The following is a 6,000-nucleotide window of genomic DNA, read 5'->3' as shown; positions in this document are numbered from 1 at the left end:
CTTCCATAGGAATCATCCGCATGATTCCCACCGTATTTCCCACAACGGGTTTTATTGCTGCAACGGGAGGCTGTATGTCCCAATTGTTTGCAATTAGTACAGTTCATGACCCGCGGCACAAAGCGACGAACAGGTAGACGAACCTTGTCAATGAGGAGGTAGTTGGGTAGGGCAGAGCCGGCGAAGGTCACCAGATAAGAGTCTGAGTTGACGTATATTTTCTTGGCGTCAGCTGCGACTGATGCTGAATGCAAACGTTTGCATTCCAGTATCTTCACTGGCTTAAGCATGGGATCTTTGAAACAGCCAGTCCCATATTTCAGCAGGTCCTCGCAACTCATATTCGAATCGGAAACGACCCCACTGACTTCAACCCTGTTAGCTGGAATATACACCCTGCACTCTTTCGTAAAGGGCCCGTAGCCAACAATATCGTTTGCCTGATTTAAACTGTTCACGACCACCCGAAGCTTATCAGGGCGAATTTTCGATATTTCTGTCACGGCCGAATACTGGTCCGTCAGAGCTCGAAAAATCTGCAATAGATTCAAACACTTTTTGTCTTTGGTCCGAAAGAAGATCACGATGGGTACGGAGGCCGAGTTTGGATATACTTTCAGCCGGGGAGCCGATTCTGTTTCGACGACCTTGAGATGAGCCGCCGTCAGGGGAAGTCATTTTTGCACGGGCCTATTGCCCAGTGCACGTTAGTAAGAGAACCAAGAAGGGGAAACGTAAACTAATACTTAACTTGTGTATGTTACGGTATCCATCTGCACGGACTGACAATAAAACACTTCTGTCTCGCCTGAGCGCTCGAAAACGAGTAGCTTGCGTTAGTGTAAACAGGTCTAATATGCCCCCTTAAGCAAAAATAGCTATATTTAAACGTTGAACACTATGATTGAGGAAAGATTTGCTCACAAAAACAAGTAATGCTAATGAATGTGACTATTACCTTTCATTTGAGTATTAACAGTTAAAAAAATCAGCTCTAGAACGGAAGTTATTGCAATTAGTCTGATTGGATTTCGATGGAGCAGTGCTGCCAGTGACAGTTTACGTTAAAGACGAAAAATTAATTTTTCATATAACTTCGTTATGTTGCAATATTATTGAAAATTGATAAAACTTATCAATTTAGACTGTCTTTGGCTACGTTTTCCATGCTGTTGGACTGTTGTAAATGTGCTAGAAGAATCGTTTTGAGCACTAGAAGGTAAAAATTGAGCTGCTCTAGAACTGCGATGGAAGCACCTATCTTTATGACAAAAAGTGTTTCTTAACCCCACCGTTTTGAAGGAAAAATAGTTTTGAAACCTTACATGCATTAGAAAAAAAAAGTTGGCCATGAAAAGGTTAACATGATTAGATTCCACTGGAACAGAGCTGCCAGGGATAGTTTCAGTAAACGGCGAAAACTAAACTAATATAGTATATCTTTGATTGTATTTGTATTTGTATTTGTCATATATGCACCAACAGGCAATTCAAAGCCCCAATGATGTCTTAATGCTAAACTTATGGCTAACACTCAAATCGTTACAAACTTAATAAAAAAATAATACAGTAAAAATAATAACAATACAGTGAAAAAAATATAAAAAAAACAGCAATGAAGGAATCAGCCGAAATTAACGGGTCCGTTAAAGGTTCTGGAAAATCGTTGACGTAGAGTTGGGCGAGACAAATTAAAGTCGAAAGCTGATGCGACTCGGTTGAAGATCCGTTGTAGACCAGTAATGGCTCCGTGCATGCTATAATTAGTGCGTCGAAATGGCAATCTGAGCATAAGGTTGTTACGCGTTGTTCGAGGTGCGACATTTATATTAATTTGTTCCAAGATGGCTGGGCAATCCAGATGACCTCGCAAAGTATCAGCAACGAACAAAGCCCTTGCTGTATTCCTTCGAACAAGCAGGGGTTCAGAAATAATCAGCTGGCACCGGTTTTCGTAACTTGGCAGACGGATGGGATCTCTCCACGGCAACCTACGAAGCGCAAAACGTAAAAAGCGTCGTTGCACGGACTCAATTCTGTCAACACCGTTGTTATAGTTTGGGCTCCAAACTTCGCAACAGTACTCCAGGATTGACCGCGACAAAGAGCAGTACAGCGATTTGAGACAATAAATGTCCGTAAAATTTTTCGCAATCCTGAAGATGCATCCCAGCATTCGAGATGCTTTGCTAACTGTATATGAGACATGTTGTTTAAACGTGAGTTGCGAATCTAGTATCACTCCTACATCCTTCACCTGACTAACGCGTTCGATTTCAGTATCCAGTAGACGGTAGTTAAAACAAACCGGGTCTTTTTTTCGTGAGAACGATATCATCGAGCACTTATTTGGATTTACACACATACGGTTCGTGTTACACCAGTCAGCGAAGGTTTCAAACTGTCGTTGCAGTAATCTACAATCTTCAGTAGAGCGGATGAGAAGAAACATCTTGAGATCGTCTGCGAAGGACAGGCGTGGAGTCTTCAGAACGAGATGGACGTCGTTGAAATAAAGCAGAAACATCAGCGGTTCCAAGTGACTTCCTTGGGGTACTCCTGACGTAGAAGTAAATGTGGGTGCCTGACAATCTCCAATGACAACCAATATTTCTCGACCTGAAAGGTAAGATCGAAATAACTGCAACAAAATACCGCTAATTCAAAATCTCTCCATTTTAGCGATAGTTATGTCATGGTTCACTTTGTCAAAAGCGGCAGATAGGTCTGTGTAGATAACATCGGTTTGAGCGCGACGTTCCATACTCTCTGTTATGTAGGATGTTAGGCAAAGCAGGTTAGTCGTTATCGAACACCCAGACGTGAAGCCATGTTGATCGTCACTTAGGTACTGCTTGCAGTGCGCCCGAAGAGGTTCCATAATCACCAGCTCGAATAACTTCGAGACAGCACTCATTGAAGTAATTCCACGGTAATTATTGACGTCTCGCTTATTATCCTTTTTATGGACTGGGAACATGTTTGCGGACTTCCAGCAGGATGGAAAAATGCCACCGGCAATAGATGCTCTAAAGATGCGAAGAAGTGGAGTCGCTAAAACGTCAATGTGTCTTTTCAAAAGTACTGAAGGGAAGCCATCGGGTCCCGGATTGAAAGACGATTTTAACCGAGAACAAGCTCTGGTAATCATTGTTTCATTGACATCGATAGCGCTTAGTGTTTGGCTCACGACCGGAACTTGACTAACAGCAAGTTCAATTTGATCAACTGTTAAGGCCTCATCTGTGAACGCATTCGCGAATTTCTCCGAGAAAAGTCTGCACATATCTTGGGATGTGGTAGCTGTGCGGCCGTTGAATGTCATAGATGACGGCAATCCGAATTCCTTGCGCTGCTCATTCACATATTTCCAAAAACTAATTGGGTGCGACTTGAGATTACGCTGAATGTTTTGCTGATATCGAAAGAAACAATCTTGACTAGCTCGTTTATAAGCATGGTTGAGACTGACGTAATAGTTTCTAAGTGAGATTGTGCGATACTTGGTAAACCTCCGCAGAGCAGCTCTCTTAATGGACTTTAGTCGTCGCATCGTGCTCGTTTGCCGGTTTGTTGATGATGAACTTTCTTCGGGACGTGTCTGTCAATAACATAACCCAAAACGATGGAAAGTGTTTGAACTGCGGTATCAACGTCTTTGGGGTCCAGAATATTTAGCCAATCGAGAGTGGAGAAGAGGTCTGCGATACTGCGATGATCAGCTTTGTGGAAGTCGTATGTGACGAGGACCGGAAGAACAATGTAATCGTGCGCCAGGGTGCGCTCGATCGTGGTGATCAATGGTGGGTGATGTGCTACTGGTTTCACTAGAGGAGAGGGAGCCATCACTACTGATGTAGTAAAAACCTGATCGCTGACATAACAAAGATCAATGTGGCGGTTATTCTCGTTTTTTTTTCCATACGTTTATTTGACACGGCATTTGCAAAAGCTTTTTACGCCAGTTTCTTTTTTTACATAGCACGTTACAAAAATCCTTAAGACTAATTTTAACTATACTAGTCATTTGTCTAAAACTAACACTGAAATCACTTTATTGTTTGCTTTTTTCCTTACATTGTTATATTTCATAATGATCTAGTATTTTTTGTATTTATTTACTTTTTTTCTGTTATTGTCTAAATTTAAAAACTGAATATTCTAGGACACTTTAATTGGTGAATGATTAGCCTTGGATGAGAGTATGAGGAGATGAATTTAATTAAATTTTGACAGACGCTGTTTTTAGAAAATGATAGATAAGTTCCATGTATAGAGGATCGCGATACGCCAGGATGTCTCTAACAGGAACATGGATTGGTCTTCCTCGGACTTGTAAAGAATCTACTAATTGTGATCTGGCTTCACGATATTCAGTGCAGGACCAAACAACATGCTCAATGTCATGGTAACCCTCTCCACAAGCACAATGATTACCCTCAGCGAGCCCAATACGACGGAGATGCGCATCTAAAGTATAATGATTGGACATGAGTCTTGACATCACACGGATGAAGTCCCGACTTACATCCAATCCTTTGAACCATGCCTTCGTTGATACTTTAGGGATAATTGAGTGTAGCCATCGTCCCATATCTCCATTGTCCCAAGATGTTTGCCAACTAGCAAGTGTCCTCTGTCGAGAAGCGCTATAAAATTCATTGTAAGCGATGGGTCTTTCATATATTTCACCATCTAGTGCACCAATCTTGGCTAAATTATCAGCTTTCTCATTTCCCGCAATAGAGCAATGGGCGGGGAGCCACACTAGGGTAAATTTATAACATTTTCTTGTTAGGTTACTCAGAGATTCTCGTATCTTCCCCAAAAAGAATGGATCTTGATTATCAATCCTCTTTGAGCGTAGAGCTGCAATTGTGCTGAGACTATCAGTGAGGATAAAGTAATGGTTCGGGGGTAAAGTATTAATTATTTGCAAACTATAGTGAACTGCTGCTAGTTCCGCTATATAAACAGAGGCGGGTTCTGCAAGTTTGAGAGAAATTGAAAAATTATTGTTGAAAATACCGAAACCAGTGGCCTCACTGATTCGTGACCCATCAGTGTAAAACATTTTAAGGCAGTCTATGTGTTGATATTTACTTGTGAACATTTTAGGGATCTCCCGCGAGCGTAGATGATCCGGAATTCCACGAATCTCTGCTTGCATGGACGTGTCGAAGTATAAAGTGGATTCAGGAGTATCTAGTATATTGACGTATGTGGGAACATACCTAGCAGGCGTTATTTCTTGTGACATGTGATTGAAATACACTGTCATGAATCTGGTTTGGGGTTGGAGCTCAACAAGTCTTTCAAAATTTTCAATTACCAGTGGGTTCATAACTTCACATCGAATAAGTAAACAAGAGGAGAGATCCCAGAATCGGTCTTTTAAAGGAAGAACTCCCGCTAGTACTTCAAGACTCATCGTATGGGTCGACTGCATGCAACCTAAGGCAATTCGTAAACAACGATACTGTATCCGTTCCAGTTTAATAATGTGAGTGTTCGCAGCTGAACGGAAACAGAAGCACCCATATTCCATTACTGAAAGTATTGTTGTTTGATACAATCTTATCATGTCACTTGGATGAGAACCCCACCATGATCCAGTTATTGTTCGCAGAAAATTTATCCTTTGTTGGCATTTCGTTATTAGATATCTAATGTGGCCTCCCCATGTGCCTTTAGAATCGAACCAAATTCCAAGGTATTTAAAAGTCAGGACTTGGGCTATCGTTCTACCAACCAACTGGAGCTGAAGCTGAGCCGGATCACGCTTCCTTGAGAAAACGACCAACTCTGTTTTCTCCGTAGAGAAATCGATGCCCAGTTTTAAAGCCCAAATTGATAAATTATCCAAGCTATCTTGCAATGGTTGTTGTAAATTTATAGCTTTTGGTCCTGTGGGAGAAACCACCCCATCATCTGCAAGTTGTCTTAGAGTGCATGGGCTGACAATACAATTATCAATGTCATTCACGTAAAAATTATAAA

This window comes from Topomyia yanbarensis, chromosome 3 (genome assembly GCF_030247195.1).
Source record: "Topomyia yanbarensis strain Yona2022 chromosome 3, ASM3024719v1, whole genome shotgun sequence".
Lineage (NCBI taxonomy): Eukaryota > Metazoa > Arthropoda > Insecta > Diptera > Culicidae > Topomyia > Topomyia yanbarensis.
The sequence above is the reverse complement of the archived record's forward strand: the minus strand, read 5'-3'. Positions refer to the sequence as shown.